Genomic DNA, 20,341 nt, shown 5'->3' with positions numbered 1-20,341 from the left:
CCCACCTCATGCAGCCTCCGTACCTCCCTAAGTCCTGGCAAGAGCTGGCTGCCGACCGTACTGTCTTCCCTCTGGAGTTGAAAGGAGCCTATAAAAGCCACTTCCTAACTATTTCTTAAAGGCAGACATCACCAGCTCAGATGGGTGTTGCTGGTGAGTGAGGGACCAGAAGGAGTCAGAGCCTGGGTCCACTTCAGGGAATGTGGCCACACCGACTGGCAGGCCCAGGAAGGCCAGAGCTTCTGATTTTTCAAGCGGGAAATCAGGACTTTAACGTGAAATTGCCCTATTTCACAGCATCGGTCACAGATTGCAGTGGGCCTAGCCAAACCCCAGGATGCAGTCTCTGCCTTGCCTCTCCCCTGATGGCCGTCCCATCCTCTCCCTCATCTCAGTCTCCACGTCCACTGCCCTTAGGAGGGTCTCCCCTGTCTCTAGCACTTATGTTAACGTCCATGTGAAAGTCGTTCAGGGACAGGTAGAGTCCACACCTCTGCGTCCTATGTCCTCCCTCCCACCGGGGCTGGTCCCCAAACTTGGCACAGACCTGGACCTCCATGCTGTCCAGGCTGTCCTCTCCACCAGGGCTGGCCTCCTCCGCCAGCCATTCCTTTGGGGCCCAGCTCAAATGTTGCCTTTCATTCACCCCTTCTGGTTTTCAGAATGTTGGAAAAAAATGTTTCGATGTAAAAACTTAATACATTACATTAAAAATAATGAATAATGAATGAAATCAACTGCAATTGCAAAGTCAAAGCTTAGAGCTTAAAATTAGGTGTGATGGGTGGCAACATATTTTCCCCTTTCAGAAAAAGAAAGAAAATAGGAGAGAAATGCAAAAGCAAACAGAGAAAAAGAAACCCGCAAAAAATAGTGTATGCGCTGGAAATCCAAGAATGTTAATTTTTACACAGCAACACTAGCGCACGCTGGGCTCCCTCCCCAAGGTCACCTATGACCCAGGGTCATGGTCCCACCATCCAGTTATAGAATTTATCTTGCTCCGACTCTGGGCAGCCTTTGACCTATAGACCTTCCCCTGCTCTCAAAACCTCTTTCCTGTGGCTACTACAGATAACAAATAGAGTGGTTCCTTGGTGGTAAAAAGGACTTTGGAAAAAAAAAAAAAAAAAAGAATTTTCTATCCCCTCAAAAGGTGGCACGCTCGCAGAGCTCATCCCAGTTCACAAAGCACATTTACATCCTTTGTATTATTTGGAGGATTGTGTTGCGGGCAGCATGGGTTCAGGAGCTAACCCTGGGGACTCTATGGATCTGGGTTCTAATTTGGACCTGAGCCCATGGGGCCTCCCTGAGCTTCAGCTTCTCCATTTGTAAAACAAGTAGGTTGGACTCAATGCATGGTTTCTTTTCCCCTTGTTTTACTTTTGTTTTTATAGTACTAGTTTTTTTCTCTGCTAATTACAGGAGTAATACATGATCTCTTGCTTATTGTCTTAGTCTGTTTGAGCTGCTGTAAAGAATACTATAGACTGGGTGGCTTGTGAACAACAGACATTTATTTCTCACAGTTCTAGAGACTGGAAGTCCAAGATCAAGGAGCCAGCAGATTTGGTGTCTGGCAAAGACCTGCTTCCTGGTGCATAGATGACCGTCACAGCGAGAAGGGCAGGCAGAAGGGGTGAGGGAGCTCTCTGGGGTCTCTTATAAGGACACTAATCCTGTTCCTGAGGGCTCCACACTAATGACTTAAGCACTTCCCAAAGACCACATACCATCACACTAGGGTTAGGTTCAGCATAGAAATCTGGGAGGGACACAAATTCGGTCTGTAGCACTTTAATATATATATCAAATATATACAATACCAAATAATGTACAATATATAGACATATATACAAATAGATTTTATTTATATATACACACAATACCAAAGTGTAGCAAATAAAATGTCAAAATCCACCTTCATCCCTGTGTGATCTCTGTCCCCTCAGGTCCCACTATTACCAGATTCGTGTGGGTGCATGCAGGCCTTTTTCTATACATTTATATACACATGTGTGCACAGTGCATGTAGAGAGTTTTATTTAGTATTTTTACATTTTTTCACTTTTCTAATAGCAGTGCCTAGAAAAGTGCCTAACTCATTAGGCACTTCGCAAATTTTTGTTGCATGGTTGAATTATTTTTTTTAACTTGCCTCCATGTCTTAGAGATCTTTCTGTGTTTTGTTTTTGACTTCCAGACAGATGTACAGTAATTTAATCAAACCTTCCCTAGTAGGCGTTCACAGTCTGTTATCTCACCTGTTGGGACCTGACGTGTCAGAATTCAAAACTGTTCTATAATGAAAGGTAAGGTTGGACGTATACGAGGCAACACCCATAATCAGACACGCTAACATTTCTGCAATGAAATGCATAAACATGCCCCCAAAGTGGGATAACTTAAGTCTCTAAATAGCCTCACATAAAGTCTGACTTGTCTCCAGATGAATCTGCAGCAATCGAACACAGCGTCTCTGCTTAGAGCTTCTGGGACTCGGAATAAGACAAGGGCTTCAGACCTCTGCATGGAGTCCTCGTGCATCCAGCTCTATTGGGCAAACGCAGCTGAGGCAGGGTCCCCTCACTTCCGGTCCTTGGTCTCACTGTCTCTGTTCTCCCGGCCTTTGGGGGCTGGCAGTGAAGGGAGTGTGGTGTGGGGACTGGGGAGGGCAGCCTGTCCCTACACATCCTTCAGGCTGTCTCCCAGCCCCGCTCCCAAGCCTGACAGATTTCCTGACTCTCGTCGTCACACGGGGACTTCTCCCAACTCCACAGCTGCCTTTTCCCTCTCGGACTGGCATTAATTACCTCCAGCTCTAACCCTCTCTTTGGCACTGTTTTTACCACTTGGATCTGAGAGGATTTACTGTGACCCGGTGGAGCTCCCATTTAGCAGGAGACAGACAATAAATAAGAACTAGAACGAGTACATCGAATAGTATTTTAGAAGATGGCGTGTGCTATGGAAAAGAGCAGATAGAGGAAGGCAAGTGGGACGTGTAACGTGCATTCCCACCAGCAGGGTATGACATTGCCCATTTCTCCCCAAACCACCAACGCTTGTTATTAATCTGACTTCTTGATTCTAGCCATCCTAGGGGTAGGAGGTGGTACCCACTGTGGGTTTAGCTAACAGGTTTTCACTGCTTGCTAAAGCTGGATGCTGTCAACACCTTTAGTACATTCGTTCATCCAGCCCTGCGAGGAGGTGCTGCTCCCAGCCTCACCTTCCAGATGAGGAAACTGAAGCACAGAGAGGTCACAAGGGGCAGAGCTGGGATGCAAACCCAGGCAGTATGGTTCCTGACTGTGCTCAAAAACCTTACAGAGGAGTGGGAGACACGCTGTGAACTTCTGTCCACAGGATAACTCCATAGGTGCTCTGGTGTAGGGGTGTGGGAAAGCCTGTGGGGACGATGAGGTATCAAGGAAGAGGGGATGATAGTGAAAGTGGGCCTGGAAGGGCAAGTAGGAGTGTGTCAAGTGGAGAGAGGTGACTGGAAGGACACTGCAGGAGCAGAGGGGTGTGCGGAGCAGAGGTCTGGTTCAGGGGATCAGGTGGCCAGACCCTTGCCACCTCCTCGTAACAATCCTACTACTCTGTTATCCACTTCAGCAGAATATTTTTAGATCAGATATTTCAGTTCCACTAGAAGCCAGTGTGTGCTGAGAATTATACCCTCCAGAGTCCACCTGATTATAAAATAAGTGAACAAGTTATTTGAAGACCTCCTAGCATATGGAGGACTCATATGTGCGAACCCAGCCTAAGTGAACTCGTCCGTGTGCGACCAACAGAAAATCAAGACAGACGTTATTTAGCGCTGGCGTTCCACGCGCCCTCCTGCCCCCAGAGTGCTCCCTGAAGTCCATAGAGTGAGTGAGGGTGAGAAGGAGATTTGCTCCTGCCTAAGCAACAGATGAGCCCCTGAGCTGGCCACACCTCTCCCCCGGTGAGCATCCTGCTCAGCTGTGTTTAAAGGTACCTCCGACTGCTCTGCTTTTACCCCAGGTGGTGACTTTGGTACTCACCCTCCCATGGGAGGGGGCCTCAACAGAACAGGCGAGAAGTATTTGTGGGATTGTGCCTTCAAATGGGTTTTGTGCAGATTGATCTCATATGACCAAACTGTGGAGCTTGGTGCCTGGAGGGCTCCCTCCAGCTGGAGGCAGCTGTGATGGGAACAGCAGACTCAGTTCTGCCACACCCAGGTGCAGAGCGAGGGTCCCGCCCCTGAGAAGTGACCCGAATCCCACCGCTCAGGTGATGGTGGGCTTTCACATCATGCATTCATCTCATCCCCATAGCAACCCCTGTCTAGTTGTTGCTGTGCTCATTTGATAGCTGAGAAGATCAAGACTAAGAGAGGTGCCCAACCCACCTGAGCCCTGAGAGTACAAAGCCAGCTGGTGAGCGGTAGCCCTGGTGCTCAAACTGGGTCAGAAGTTTTGGGGATCTTTTAAGCCTTTGTTTCTTTCCAAGGAGGTTGATTTCTTGCTGCTACAGTACTTTTCAGTTCTAAGAAATCTGAAGCTGTGATACTCCTTGCCCCTTGCAGTCATTGTAGCTCCTGCTTCCCATCCCATTCTTTCCACCAGCACCCCCCCCAAACGCACCCCCTTATATTTTATTCCTATAGATGCTGCTCTGGTTTCTTAGTCCCATTTTTTCCCCTTTGGCATCATTTGTCCTTCCTCCTTCATTTCCTCTTGGCTGTATATTTCTATTTAATAAGGCCAGGGCTAACTCTGGCACCAAAATCAGCAACTAAGCCCTTTGCCTAAAAGCTTTAATTAGAAACAGAAAACTGGAGGAAATGGCTCTCCTGCCCAGTCTGTAAATTACACCAAGGCTCACAGCCAAGCCAGGTCTGTGCTGGGAACTTGGAATGTTCAGCGCCACTTCTCTCATGAGCAACACTCTCCCTCAGTGCTTCCCGAGCCTGGTGGGGCTGCCCCACGTCTCAGCACCCACCTTCACCCTCCTGAGTCAGTCCCCATCCTCAGAGGTTTAGCCTCTGCTGCCCAACTTATTTCTTAAAGAGGAACCAGAAATCCTGAGCTGTATGCAAAATTGTCTTTTAACTCTGAGCAATTAATTCACATGTTTTTAAAACTCTCTGCAGACCATACAAAATATGTCTGTGGGCTATCATTGTGCAACCTCTAATCTAAAATTTTTTTACTGGACTTCCTAGTTTAAAGTTAGTCAGTTTTCTTTTTTCCCTAAAATCCTTCTTAACTAACTTATTAGATCTTCAGAACTGTAGTTCCAGAGTTTAAGCTAAATCAGAAGAAGTTAACTCAGGTTGGTAATAGCTATAAAATTAACACTTAGAAACATTTTCAGCCTCAGGTTCACAGTTGGACTTAATGGAACCCCCTGGTGGAGTGGGGTGGAGTGGGGTCTGGCTTTGTGTGGAGAGGACAGTAGAGGCTCAGCTGGGGGCTCAGAGATCCAAGGAGGGGAAGACGTTTCCACCTTGGTAGGAGACAGACCGCCCAAAAGGGACCACGGAATCGGGGCTCTCCATTGAGAGGCAGGTGGGTGGGAGAGCTGTGAGTCAGGGCAAGGTGGGTGGTGGGGTCAGTCAGCCCAGGAAGCCAGGGTACCTCAGAAGGAGGCTTGGGCTGCTCGGGTCCTGGCCTCCCAGTGTCACCCTGGCCAGCCTGACGTCACCTAGCTCAGCCAAGGGGCATCAGGGACTTGGAGCTGGAGCTGAATCCCTGGAGACCCATCTGACCCATCACCTGCAGTTAGAAAAACAAGGCCCACAGCTTGTCCCTCTTTCAGCTGTCCTCCCTGCTCAGCATCCCTTAATGTAAAGGTCTTAGAGTAAATGGACCAGTTATGTAAACTTGGTTGGGCACGTCATTTTGCCCCTCTCAGCCTATGAGCAGGAGATGCCGGCACCTGTCTTGGTTTGGGGGCTGCTTCCTGGTGATGCTGCTTGAACCACTTAGGATAAGGAAGTACAGACACTTGGATGTGAGTTTCAGGTTCTGACTCCTCATCAAGTCTGCACAGAGCATTTCCTTTGACACTTTAAACATAAGGAGAAAAAAATCATGCTCAAGGTCTATAGCCTGGCTCCACACACTCCTGCAGGGGCGGGGGGGTGTCTTTTTAGCAGATGTTCCCATGTGCCCTTCATGATTCCTTTAGCTTAGCACCGCCTGGCTGGTGAGGGCTGCGCCCAAGAGATGTTGTGTTCATCACAGGGACGTTGATGTAGGATCCTACTGTGGGGACACTTGGCATCAATTGGGTTCTGGTCTCAGTGCTGGGACTAGCTGTGCTTTTCCTGGGCTGCTGGTTCATTTTCATGCTATATATGTTGTAAAAGGTTTCAATGGCTGGCTTTCCATATCCACTTCACTCTGTAAATTGGGGGCCCATGTCTCAAAAGGGTAAACCTTGAAGGGTCATAACATGTGAGCAGGTCTTCATTTCTCTTTCTTCTCCCCACACCAGCCCATCTGTGTTACCACTCTATCTCTCAGGTTGTACCGGTCAGGGTTTGCTGCAGTGAGGGGCAACCCCTGTGTGCCAGGTGTGCATGTGTCTGCCAGCGGGAATCTGTTAGCAGGCAAGGCCACGTCAGGGGAAAAGCATGTTCATGACCTTATAGCCCAGGAGCAATAAAAAGTACCTGGTGTCGGGCTTCCCTGGTGGCGCAGTGGTTGAGAGTCCGCCTGCCGATGCAGGGGACACGGGTTCGTGTCCCAGTCCAGGAAGATCCCACATGCCACGGAGCGGCTGGGCCCATGAGCCATGGCCGCTGAGCCTGCGCGTTCAGAGCCTGTGCTCCGCAACAGGAGAGGCCACAACAGTGAGAGGCCTGCGTACCGCAAAAAAAAAAGCATCTGGTGTCCAAATAAACAGCCATACTTGGCTTGGAGTGATGCCAAATGCACCAGGTCTCTCTGGAGGAACTTCACCTCTGCGATGCTTGCTGGTTGAGCTACTTTAGAGGAGTATGGCTTCTGACGGCCCAGCTCGGCCCTGGTGCTCCCAGCACAAAACACTAGATCCTCTCTGCTCAGCCCGTGAGGTTCCCCCTCCTTAGCCTGCTGTCCTGGCCAGGCAGATTTGATTTCCCAATCCACCTTTCTCATACCGCAAGTTTTAGACAAAAACGAGTTGATCCAGGCCTACCTGCTTCCATACCTCGTCTCATACTGTCCCCACGGCTGTTCCTTGCCTGCCCTCTCAGCAAATCTAAGACCTTCTCACCCTCAAGGCCCTGCTCCAATACTGCCTTCTTGCTAAGGCCTTCCTTGAGCCCCTCTGTGCAAAAATGAAGCCCGCTGACCCCATGAATTTCCTTAGCACATTGTGGCATTTCCCTTAGAGTGGTTCTCCTGCATGCACAGCCTGCCACCTGGCCTGGCCCTGAACTCCTCAGGACTTGGAGCTCCTTGGTTTCATCCATCTCCACTCTCCCTGAGAGTTGTGGGTGTACCCCTGGTAAGCCTGTACTAGCACGCAGGTGTGCATCTACCTGCTGGTGCCCCAGTATGGTTTCTGAATTTGGGAGCAAGGAGTCTCCCAAAGTAGGAGGAGGGTGCATTTGGATAGTGGGAAAAAAGGAAAAGACATGGTTGTGGGATGGCAGCCTGCATTTGTTCTGAACCAGAAGAGGACGAGTCCTCTGCAGCCTGCTTGGCCTCAGATTTGGCCCCCCAGCCTCCCTAACATCTGGGGGCTCCTGGCTTGTATTATATAGCAGGATCTAATATCCACCTCTGGGTCCCCTCTGTTCAACATGGTGGTGACACCAGTTGCTGAAGCCCACGAAGGAGCACACCCAGTCTGCAGTGGGCTCGGAGCTCCATGTGAATGTACAGAATACTTGATTTCAAAGTGTAGATTGTTTCAGGAAAATGGAGGTTGTTTCATGTTTTCTGTGAACTTGCCGATAAGCCTGCTGTGCTCCCTCCCTGCTACAGAGGAGAAACAGGGGCACACAGAGGGGTGACCTGCTCAAGGCCAAGCACCCCTGTCAGACTTGGAGCTCCTGTCAGCTCAGTTACAGAAAATGCATTTCAGCAGCCCACATCTGGACATCATCAAACAACTTGGAGCCAATGCCATTGGTTGTTTCCAAGCAGATCAAGATAGTGTTGATTTATATTCCAGCGGTACCCTTGCATAACGATTTGGCCATAGGAAAAAATTTGACCTGACCACAAACTGAATTTTGTCTGATAGCAAATGGCCTGCTTAATAGTCAGACCAAGACCCATTCAGAGAAGGGTCTTAAACGCACACCGTGTAAAATTCAGTTTCAACAAACACTCGCAAAGTGCCCACCCCATTCCGGACCTGGATGAGACGCCTTGTGGTGCAGAAAGCATGGCCCAGCTGTATGGACAGGAAGCCTGGCACACCAAGTATTGACGCAAAATGGGTCTCCTGGGCCACAGAGGAGGGCAAGACCTGCTCCCTGGGTGAAGGAGAGAGCCAGAAAAGTCTTTATGACATCTGCTCTGGGCCTAAACAACAGATAGGATGTTGACAAGCATGGGGACAGACAAGGAGGAGGGAAGTGCTTCCAGGAAGGCGGGAGTAGCTCAGAGTGGCTGCACCATGGGTCGGGGGCAGGGCACTGTTCAGTTCTAGGTGAAGCTGAAGTGGTTGGGGGTCAGATAGAGAGATGTCGGGACTTGTTCTAGTCGTGGTGATGGGTTTTTGAGGAGGGGTGCTCTGAAAGCACTCTCCCGGGGGCAGGGTGGACAATGGCTGGAGGAATCAGGTAGGGTACGGGTACAGAGGAGGCTGTGGATGGAAGTGTATGTGACAGAAGATGGGACCAAATGGGGGCCAGCTCAGGAGATGAGGAGGGGCAGCAGAGGTACAGAAGCTGGGTGGGGCTGATGAGCAGGGGCTCAGAGTAAAAGTGACTAGTGCCTTAGAGGACAGAGGAGGCGATGCCCATCATGAGATGCAGAGGGAGCTCTGGGCACAGGCACAGACTCACCTCCTGTCCAGGCAGCTGGGCTGGGCTGAGAGTAGCCCCTGCAGCCAGCAGAGCTCCTGAGTGGCCCACTGGGGCCAGCTGGGAGGGAAGAGATGAATTGGACCCAGCCTTGTTGTGGGGACTCACAGGGAAGATGGTCAGAAAGATGGGTCTTGAGCAGATGGGATACCTGCTCTGATGGAAGGAGGGACCAGGTGTGGAGGAAACATGGTGCCAGATGATGCCTGTCACAGCGCGGATCATCTTGCAGGCTTTAAAGAGTGACCCAGCTGGTGAGAGTGTGAGCAGGGTTTAAACCCAGTGTGTCTGTCTCCGAAGCCCTTGCCGCCTTGACCACTACCCTTCCTGCCTCGGTCCTTGACTCAGCCTGAGAGGACCCAGGCTCCGCCCTCAACGAGCTCCCATTGTGGCAGGGAAACCATCACCAGGCAGGGTGGGAGGATGATGACATGAGAGATGGGCTTGGAGAATGAGGGGCCTGGCTGTCCAGGAGGAGAACAGGAAACACATGGGTCTGTAGCCGTGGAGGAGGAAAAAGGGCACCGAACACCCCAGTGGATGCTGAGTGATCAGTGTGCCGAACTCGGACCATGCGGTACAGTCTGGGAAGCAGTTAGGCAGGCGCAGGCCAGACCTTAATACCTGCCAAGAGGCTTGTACATGGTCCTCAGGCATCAAGAGGACACAGGAGGGTTTGGGTGAAGGGGGAGGCACCTAGTCAGATCCAACCCATGTGAGGGGAAGAAGGAGGCCACTGGGAAGCTAAGCCAGAGACGGTGGAGCCTGAGCCTCTCACAAAGGCCTTGGTGCCCCCAGGACGCCCCCACACTGCACATCAAAGCCCAGCCTCCCTCTCCCACACTCTGCCTGAACAGGGTTTCCTGTGAGCAGCTGGGGCTGGATCACAGTTATTTAGCTAATGTTCTTGGATGGAGTCCCAAGAAAACAATTTTGCTTATTAAAGCAACAACAACAAAGTAACATTGCAAAGCCCACCCCCAAAGAGGAATTGTAAAAAGATCGTTGTGGCCCTTTCTGTTTATTGCTTCATTGATTTATCTGTTTGTACATATGTTTATTGGCCTGACTGTATGGTGCCTGTTGCTTAATAAGCCCAGGCTGTATTTATGAGGGTTGTGGAAGTAAGCAGCCCCCAGCCCCGGTTCCCAAGCCTGCAGTCAGCACAAGGTAATGGGAATACTAGGCTGGACTCATGGGAGCCTGGGTCCTGGGCAGGCTCTGGGAGCTTACCCTGGAACTCTAGTGGTTGGTTCCCTGCGCCAGGTGCCTACCACCCCGCAGGTGAGGGGGCTCCCAATGACGCTCATCAGCAGAATCATAGCAGCTGGGGGTGCTTTTTATAGATCCAGGTGCCTGAGACCCACCCCAAACCCCATGGCTCAGTCTCTGGGATAGAGACAGGAAAAGCCCTCCAGGTGACTCTGCTAAGTAAGGTGCAACTACTGGACCAGGTGATTTCCAAGGGCCTCCTCCCCACTTCTAGAACCATAATCCAGTGTCTCTCAGCGTTGGAGATGGGAGGGGCAGGATCAAAGAGACATAGCCTGTGAGGAACCAGCATCACCCTCAGCCCTACTGGGTGAAGGAGCCCCTGCATTTCAGGGGCAAGGCTGTGACCTCTCCACACAGCGGGGCCCCCTCGTGGGCCCCCTCCACTCTTAGTGCACCATCCTGGGGACCTGGAGCTGCCATCCCACAAACCGAAAGGTTTATATCCTGGAAATTGGGAAAGCAGATGTCAAGATGTTTGAAGGAAAAAGAAGAGCGTCTCCCAAGGGTGGGGGTTGTGCAGAACTCACTTCTCAGACTTAGCAAGGGTGTGTGTGTAGACAAGAGGAACAGAAGCAGGGCCAGGGAAGTGGCCCAGAAAAGAACAGTCCCAGTGATGGCAAAAATGTGCAGAAGAGCACACTCGGCTTTTAGAAGTCTGTTTGGCACAAGGAGAAGAAAAGAGAGCCAGACATGTGGCCAGGGAGCGAAGACACGGAATTAACCGGCAGCAGTGAGAAGAGACGATGGCTCGGGTCCTGTGTTACTGTTTCTGCTCCAGGTAGAGAGCATCTGATGGAGAGCAGTGAGGGGGTCGTGCAGGAACGGTTGTGAGAGGCTCTGTCACAAGGCAGGTGCAAAAGCATTTGATGGATCCCATTGCATGAATTTGAGTCTCTAGATCCAGGTGAATTGTGCCTGGAGCACAGGAAGAACTTGCTAGTGTGATCGTAGAAATATGGCCTTGTCTTTAAGGATGAATAGAGGATGGGGTATAACGTCAGAACTGTCCCATTTTCAGAAGGATGGTTTCTAGAAACTCTAGGTGGCTGAGACAGACAGGGACCTGGAGCTGCTGTCTCAAGCAGATGAGGAAGCAAAGGGTCCGTGAGCCCTGTGACCAGCTGACAGTGAGCATCATGGCCCACCAGGTACAAACCATTCACCAAGCTGGTCTTCTGCATGACCGCGGGTCAAGGGAGTGTTTAATCTCACCGCATTTGTACTTCAGATGGGTTGACAAAATGCCCAGTCTTTTTGTCTGAGGAGTCATTTGGACTACAGTCAAGCTGGGAGTGTAACTAGATGGTTAATAGTCACAGCAGTCTAATCGCAGCATGACTGGCCCATAGGAGGACTCAATAAACAGTGAATGAATGAATGAGTGGGCCACTGTCAGCCAGGAGGTAATTTTCTTCTTTTGGACTATAGGTTCATACTTAGGCCTACCCTGTTCATGGTTTTTAACAACTTGGAGACGTAAAATGTATCCAGTGATCACATTTGCATATGACAAGACAACGATAGTAGCCATAGCAGAAGACAGAATTAAAATTTACTAAAACCTTGATAAACTGTAACTGTAGGTAATGGACTGATGATTAATGTGAGATAGTTGTGCCATGTGGGTCCCCGCCAAAACTCCACTTATACCTATTAGGATATGTTTTGTTGTCTGTCAAAGAAATCCAACTCAAACTGGTTTAAGCCAACAGAGAAGAAAAAGGTGGATCATTGATTTGACTTCAGTAGGACGGGTCTGGGTGCTCCCCTGGTGGCATTAGAACCCCCTGTCCCCAGTGCTTGGGTCTGCTTTGCTCCATGCTGCCTTTACCTTCACAAAGTGGGGCCCTCAAAGCTCACTCCTTTCTTGTAGCTCAACCAAAGAGAACCTCTCTTTCCTAACAGTTCCAGCAGAAGTCCCGTGACTGAGTCTCCTTGGTGGCATGTCCATCTCTGACCCAATCACTGTGGCCAGAAAAACAAGAGTGTGCTGATAGGCCAGGCCAAAGTTACATGCCAGAAGCCAGGGTGTATGTGGGGGGTCAAGACGTACCAAATCCATTGAACTGAGAGTAGGGAGGGATGAGAGTAGGGATTTCTCCAAGGAAAATTGAGATGCTAAAGGTGAAAGAAGAGAGAATGGCTGCTGGGCAGACCAGACACCCCCAATGTGAGGTTAGCCGTGGCTTAGCCTGGATTCTGTGGGCACAGGGTTTGGTAGGACACACCCTCCCCCCTCGGGCTTACCTCCAGGCTGGGACTCCATCATAGAGGCTTCCTATCTTTCTCTTCTTGGCCCTGTGTCAACAGTGAAGCTGAGATTCAAGCCCTTATCCATCTGGCTCCAAACTCAGGTTGCCTCCATTCCCTCGGGCTCTGGGTAGAAATGGGACAGGTGTCTCCACCTACTGACCCCAGTCAGGGACAGGAGGATTGGCTCTGAAGGCTTGTCCTGAGCCAGCTGGCTGTCAGTTGCAGAAGGGGCACCCAAGCATGCTTCCCACTGCATGTCCCTGCAAACCTACAGTGTGTCAACCAGAAGAAGCTGGACCTAGGAAGCTTCCTCAATGCCAGTAATAATGGCCTCATATCCTCTGGGAGGAAGAGGGAAACCTTTGTGTAAATATCAAAACCCTTTTATCGCCCACTCAGTATTTTCTACACAATGCCTGTGGCTCCCTGTGTTATTTCAGCTTGTGGTTTGCAGAGAAAGGTCCAGAGTGACATGGTGGGAAGACCCCAGAGGGAGGACGGGAGTCAGGATGTGGCACCACCTGGCTGCCAACCAACTGCGGGACCCACACCAGTCAGCTAGTCTCACTGGACCTCACTTTTCTCATCTGTAGAAGGGAACAGTAAGAGCTCATGCACAGGTGTGAACACACATATGTGAAAGCATCTGTCTTTGGGGTGACTGTGGTACCTGAAGAGGACAAGGATCCAGCACAGAGTAGGTGACCCCAGGAATGGAGAGAGGGGCAGGGTGGAGACGTAGGAGAAACAGGAATGCTCAGTGCTGAGGTTCCAGTGGAGACTGCAGGAGGAAATGTGTTCTGCAGGCAGGTGTGTGAGGGAGGCAAGGATGAGGGACCAAGTTTTGGGCTGAGGGGTAGAGGTGAGGAGAAGAACCTAATAAGAGGGAGATGGAGACGGTGGAGGAGTGGCGAGGAGATGTAGGATGAATGAGAATCCAAGAGCATTTGTTTATACATCCCTCAGGCCGTGTGTGTCCACATTTACACCAGGACAGTTTCAGGGCAGCTTCTCTGAGCAAGGACACAAGAGCATTAATTCAGTATGAAAGACATTGACTCCATATCAGAAAGCCCTTCTTCAAATCTCTTTCAATCCTTCCAGTTGGCCTAAGAGATCATCTCAGTTTGGTCCTACTATATCTTTAACATCCCTTTAATACTTGTTAATCTCCCTTTTTGCAAAGAGAAAAGACTTTAGGATAAGCACTTTCAGGCAAGGGTTTTGGCTAGAACTTTGTTGTACTGTGTAGTTTTCATTGTATTTTTTTTTTAACAGTAACCATTTTATGGCATGGAAGACTGGTTTTCCTTTTGTGGTAGAGATAGAATTTCATTTCCAAACATATTTACTTAAGTAAGAAAACCTAGTTTAAAGAAAAAAATAAGATTAGAAAGATGGTGCAGGTGGCACAAGAATGATTAAATACCCAGAAAGAGACTCTCACAGCAGCTCCTGGCAGCCTTTGCTTGGTTGGATATGGCAAAATGGGAACAAATTTTGTCCTGGAGAAGTTCAGTCCAGTCCAGTTTACTGACTCTGAAGCTGAGTGTCAAAAACTCCTTCCATTGTCCTTGACTAGCCTGTTGACCTAGTAAAGACCACAGATCATTCCTCTGGTGGCCAATTTCCAGCTCAGGGGCCTAGAACATCTGTAGCTCTTTGAGGTTACTGGTTCCCAAAGGATTTCACTGCAGAAACAGAAGCAGTCAATGGAAACACCTGCCCTGAGTATGACAAGGACACCACTTCCTGAACACTTCCATGGACCAGGCATTGTGTGCCAGTTTCTAATATGTTTCTCATTTGATCCTTTCTATAGCCCGTCTAGGTACATATTATCATTATGCCTATTTTTAGGGTGGGAAAACTGAAGCTCAGAGAGGTGCTTGCCTGGAGTCACACAGCTAGCAGACTGTGTGAGGGATTCAGATGTTGCAGGCTGCCTGTTCTCATGCTCTTTGCCTGGCAGTGCGTGGCCTCTGCCTGAGCAGAGGCTCAGCTCCCGTGCGGGACCCCAGCCCTCTCACATGAGGCCCAGCCAGGCTCCCCAGGAGTTGCATGGTTTACAAAGGCGGGAGAACCTGGGTGTGTGCGTCATCCCTTCATAACTGCAGCCACTTTAAATTGACCTGTTCCCACTGGGGAAAGGTTTTGTAATCTGATAAAGAAACGTACATTTCCTTGAAAATAATTTAGCAGTTCCTATTCTTGTTCCACCTTCACAGTGACTACTTTTCCTAAGCAGAAAAACCTACCCTTGGTCTAACAAAGAATTTGAGGCCATTTCTGGGCAGGATGGGCTCTCTGGGAGACATGGTTTACATGTCAGAGGGCTGGCATCCCAGGACATTTGGGCAGTTTATGGGGACCATGAAAGAGAACTGTGAAATTGGAGCTGTCACCATAGCCCTGTGACTTTGAGGGCATGGCTGCATGTCTCACATGAGGCCCCAGCCTCAGGAAAAGCTTTTCTGCTTCCATAACTTCACCCTTAACCCCACCCTTGCTCCCTGAGACCCCTCTCCACAGCTCCCCTCTTCCTCCATCCAGCCCCTCTGCTCTCTCCTCCCTCCACCCCTTGAGGAAAAAGGTTCATTTCTGGGAAGCATTCCAGCCCTGCTCCATCTTCTCCCCAGAAATCAGCTGGGTCATTGGTGGAAACTGAGGCTTACAGAGGTTAAATGACTTACCCAAGGTCACACTAATAATTAGTGCAGTGCTGGCATCAAAGCCAGGTCCAACCTCCTAGAAAACCCACGCTTTTCCACCCTGCACACAGCTGCACCCTCTGTGCTGTCTCTCCCTATAGATCACCCTTCACTCTTCCAGACCAAATGGGAAGTCTTTATTAGATAGATGGGACAAAACACACTGAATTTTAACCATAGTCATGTAAAGATAATGGAATCATAAATCATTTTCTCCCTTTATTTAAAATATTTTTTTCACTTTAACTTCCATAAAGAAACAGACATTTTAATAATATATCATAGGGCTTCCCTGGTGGCGCAGAGGTTGAGAGTCCGCCTGCCGATGCAGGGGACACGCGTTCGTGCCCTGGTCCGGGAAGATCCCACATGCCGCAGAGCAGCTGGGCCCGTGAACCATGGCCGCTGAGCCTGCGCGTCCGGAGCCTGTGCTCCGCAACGGGAGAGGCCACAACAGTGAGAGGCCCGTGTACCGCAAAAAAAAAAAAAAAATATATATATATATATATATATATATATATATATATATATATATCATATATGTAGATATTTTATATGTGTGTGGGTTTTTACACATATACTAAATTTGACATGGGTGTGTCATGCTTCAACATACACACACATTCACATATTTTAAATTTGACATGACATTTAGCAAAATAGAAACTAAGAATTTCAGCTGGTGGGCAATTTCTTTTACTTTTGGGGCTAACATTTTGAAATTGAGGGGCATATTCATCATTAGCATAACTCTAGCCTGGAGTCAAGGCTGGCCTCTGAAGACTGCCTGCCCTTGTGCTATCATTCAGAGAAAATTCCAAAATATGTTTTCCTTTAAAGAACTCACTAAAGAGTTTCCCCAGCAGACAGTTAAAACCTCAGATGGGCACAATTCCTCAATGTGTGTTGTTCCCAGCAAGACCCCCATCTCTCCCTGGCCTGACCCTGCCTACCCTCATTTCATTGTAAATGCTGTCAGTGACGAGGCTACAACCCCAGTCCTGCAGCCACACTGATCAGCTTCTGGGGCCACAGGCCTGCTTCTCCCCACTCCAAGCTCAGAAGTGGTCAGTCTTTTGTAAAAGCACAGAAAAGGCATTCTCCCAAGAGCCAGGCCGGGCCAGACAAGGAAGCCTGTGAGAAGAAAAGGTCACATCTGAGGGGACACATCACCCGGGACTTCAGAGAGCAGATTTCTAGGCAGGCAGGCCTCAGAGTCACTTCCTGCTGGGCAGCCCAGGGTCACCAGGGAGGGAACTCGAGCTTAATGCACTTAGGAAGAGCAGAAGGGAATGGGCAGCACCCTGTAAAGGGAATTAAATCTTTACCTTCATTTAGACAATAATTTGATTTAGAGCATTAAAAAAAAAAAACCAACCTCTGTTTTATAGAGCATTTACTAGTGTCAGGTTCAATGCTAGATTGTTTTTTAGATACACAGTATCTCAGATTAGTTGGAGAATTGAGCATAAGTTTCCTGGTTTGGAAATAGAGGCTAGGTGGACAGATGGCTGGGGCCTTAGCCAGGACCAGAACCTGAGGCTGGAAGCCCAAACTCTTTCTCCTGCTCTGTAGCAAGTCCACGGGCCAGGCCCGGTGCTGGAGACCAAGATCACAAAGTGAAGGAGGTGAGCTCCTGGTCCATTATGGTTCCTTCTCCATAAGATGAAAAGAAACAATCTTTAAAAAAAATTTTTTTTTTTTTAACAAAAAGAGAAATTGCTTTTGTCTGACTTTGGACTTAAAACAGTCAGCCATCAGTGCACTGTGTGAAATGCTAAATAGAAGTTTGATTCAGCAATGTAAACTTCTTTAGTATCTCAAACAGTCCCTGCGGGCAACACACGGGGAGCTTTAAGCTGGAGGAAGCAGCCTTGAGTCAAGTGTCCAGCTCTGCACTGGAATGCGGTATGAGCTCAGCCATGCCAGTCCTCTTCCTAGGCCTCAGTTTCCTCAACTAGTAGATGAAGGGGGTGAATAGTCCAAATGTTCCATTAGATGGAATGTGATTCCTTACCAGGTGATGAGTTCCCCCAGCTGAGAAGTAAGCAAAAATAGGCTGAATACCCATTATAGAAAGGATGCTGAATTGGACCCCATTAAACTGGCCTTATGAGTGGGGCCAATTCTGAGCTGTATCTCTGGCACAAAGTCTACTGCTTAACAATATGATACATAATAAATAAGTGTTGGGTAGATAGATGGACACACTTCCTGCTTGGTGGGAGGCTGACCTAGACAGCCATGAAGGTACTCCCTGCCTGAGATCACTGACTTCCTTGCCACTCTCCCAGAAGTCCTGACTCACACAGCTTCTCCCGAATACCTTGAAGTGGAGGCCTTGACTGCAAATGTTGGGCTCTGTGTGAGATGTTCCCAAGGACTGTCATGAAGGCTTGGAGGTGAGCAAGGCAGTGGGTACCGAGTGTCAGGCATGTAGTGCATGCTGAGGAGTGCTAGCTGCTGCTGCTGCTTGTGTAGCAGGAGGTGGAGAGAAGGGGAGATGAAGGTGAAGGTGGGGAGGGAGGAAGAGGAGGACAGCGGGGACAGTGACTCAGGCACGCTCTGTTGGGAGGCAGGTAGCCCGGTCCTCTTTCTGGTGCCCTCCATGTCAGGGCCTGCTCCTGAAGCAGCGGGGCGCACACCTGTTGTTGAATTGCTCCTCTGCACCCTGTTAATGTCTGCAAACTGGAGGGCGGCTTCAGTGGCATGGACGCTTGGGCTCTGAGTCTATAGACTTGTGTCGCGTGCTGGGTCAGTGCTGATTTTTTGGTATGACTTGGGCAAGTCATCTAACCTCCTTGAGCTTCCGTTGTCTGTACCCCGTCCTTATCACTCTTATTGTAGGGGCCCGGGGGAAGGCCTGCAGCTGTAGACTACACACTGTGCCATGCCTGGAACAGCAAGCAGAGCCCCGTTTTTTAACCCTGCTGGAAAAGGTCATCGTCATTTTGAATCTTAAACGGGCACACTTTCCCTCTGCGGCTCCCATCACTGCAGCCAATCTCTGGGCTCAGTGGGCTCTCATAGCCTGTGGAAAATGACCGCCTTCTCCTTCTCTGCTATGGGATCACCTACCTATATATTTCCTGTGGCCAAACCAAACTACACAAACAAATTCCCCTCTTTTAGACAAGCTGTGTGCTTTATACACTGTTCTGCACCTAGCCTTTTTTTTTTTTTTTTTTTTTGCGGTATGCGGGCCTCTCACTGTTGTGGCCTCTCCCGTTGCAGACCACAGGCTCTGGACACGCAGGCTCAGCAGCCATGGCTCACGGGCCCAGCCGCTCCACGGCATGTGGGATCTTCCCAGACCGGGGCATGAACCCGTGTCCCCTGCATCGGCAGGTGGACTCTCAACCACTGCACCACAAGGGAAGCCCCCCCTTTTTTTTTAATAATGGCTTTATTAAGACATAATTCACATACCATACAATATACCATACAATTCACTCATTTAAAGTGCACAAGTGGTGGTTTTTTAGGCTATTCACAGAATTGTGCAACCATCACCACAATCAATTTTAGAACATTTTATCATCCCCAAAAGAAGGCCTGGACCCATTAGTAATCACTACCCACCCCCAGCTTTAGGGAACCACTAATCCACTTTCTGTCTCTATAGGTTTGCTTGTTCTGGACACTTCATATAAACGGGATCACGCAATATGTGGGGTTTTGTGCCTGCTTCTTTCACCCAGCATGTTTTCAAAGTTTATCCATGTAGTAGCATGTTTGGGCACCTTGCTGTTCGTACTTCAAGATAAGTTGGAAATCATCCCATATCAGAACATATAAATCACCTACCTATACATTGCCTCATTCTTTTGATTTTACTCTAGTAATTTGAGTAGGCAAGATATTATAATTCAAGATTCCAACGGTATAAAAAGGTATTCAGGGAGGAAAGTCCTTGCACCTCTGTCCTGTAGCAACCCCTCCCTAGTCATTTCTCCTGCATCCTTTGAAGGGTGTTTTTGGCCCATGCAAACAAACACATGTATAAATACAGTCTTTTCCAGCTCTTTTTTAACTCAGTGGTAATAACAAAACGCACACTGTTTTTTCCCTTGTTTCTACTTAATAGAATACCTGAGATGTTTTTGTCTCTCAGGCGGAGCTTCCTCATTCTTTTGAATGCCTCATTCTTTTGAATGCCTGCATTCAATGGTTTGCATGCTGGTGACTACATTTGAGCAATGAATTCCTAAAAGTGGGATTGCTGGGTTAAAGGGTTTGTGGAGAGCGTGCTGATCCCCTTCCACACCCACCCCCCTCATTTCTCAATGCTCCTCTAGGACCTGCCCAAGCAGCATGGTACTATTCCACTGTACGTCATTCTAAGAGATGAGAAACAATATCCCAGAAGAGTTTTAATTTGCAATTCTCTTTGACTAAGGTTGAGCATTTTTTTCGTATATTTCAGAGAAAGTTCTATTTTCTTCTCAGCGAATGGCCTGATCCTATCCTGGGTCCATTCTTCTGTTGGGTTGTTCTTTTTCTTATTGATTTGCTTTAAGGAAATTGTCATATGAGTTGGAAATATTTTTTCACAGTTTTATACTATTTCTTTGACTGCTTTTGGTTTTTCTTTTATTTTTCTTTTGGGTCATGCAAAAAAAAATTTTTTTAATTTATTTTTAGCTACTTTGGGTCTTTGTTGCTGCACATGGGCTTTCTCTAGTAGCAGCGAGCGGGATCTACTCTTCGTTGTGGTGCGTGGGCTTCTCATTGCAGTGGCTTCTCTTGTTGCGGAGCACGGGCTCTAGGCGCACAGGCTTCAGTAGTTGTGGCGCACGGGCTTAGTTGCTCCACAGCATGTGGGATCTTCCCGGAACAGGGCTCGAACCCGTGTCTCCTGCATTGGCAGGCGGATTCTTAACCACTGCGCCACCAAGGAAGTCCCGCATGCAAAAAATTTTTTAATGTAAGTCACATTTATCAGCCTTCTATTAAATGGCTTCTGAAGTATGTGTCATATATAGAAGGGTCTCCTCAAATCAGAGATTATAAAAGAAATTTATGGCTCCTTTTAGTACTTTTTTGGCTTCATTTGCTTCATTCTTTTTAGAGGCTGCATAGAGTTTCATTG

At 48.8% G+C, this 20,341-nt stretch overlaps 1 protein-coding gene across 1 annotated transcript in view; it reads left to right on the top strand.

The window, feature by feature from the left end:
- Nucleotides 1–20,341, top strand: part of COL23A1 (collagen type XXIII alpha 1 chain) — a 354,266-nt gene that overhangs the window by 224,326 nt on the left and 109,599 nt on the right. The window lies entirely within an intron of this gene.

This window comes from Tursiops truncatus, chromosome 3, assembly GCF_011762595.2.
Source record: "Tursiops truncatus isolate mTurTru1 chromosome 3, mTurTru1.mat.Y, whole genome shotgun sequence".
In the NCBI taxonomy this organism is placed as follows: domain Eukaryota; kingdom Metazoa; phylum Chordata; class Mammalia; order Artiodactyla; family Delphinidae; genus Tursiops; species Tursiops truncatus.
Note: the sequence above shows the minus strand (reverse complement) of the source record. Positions and strands in the feature narration are given on the sequence as shown.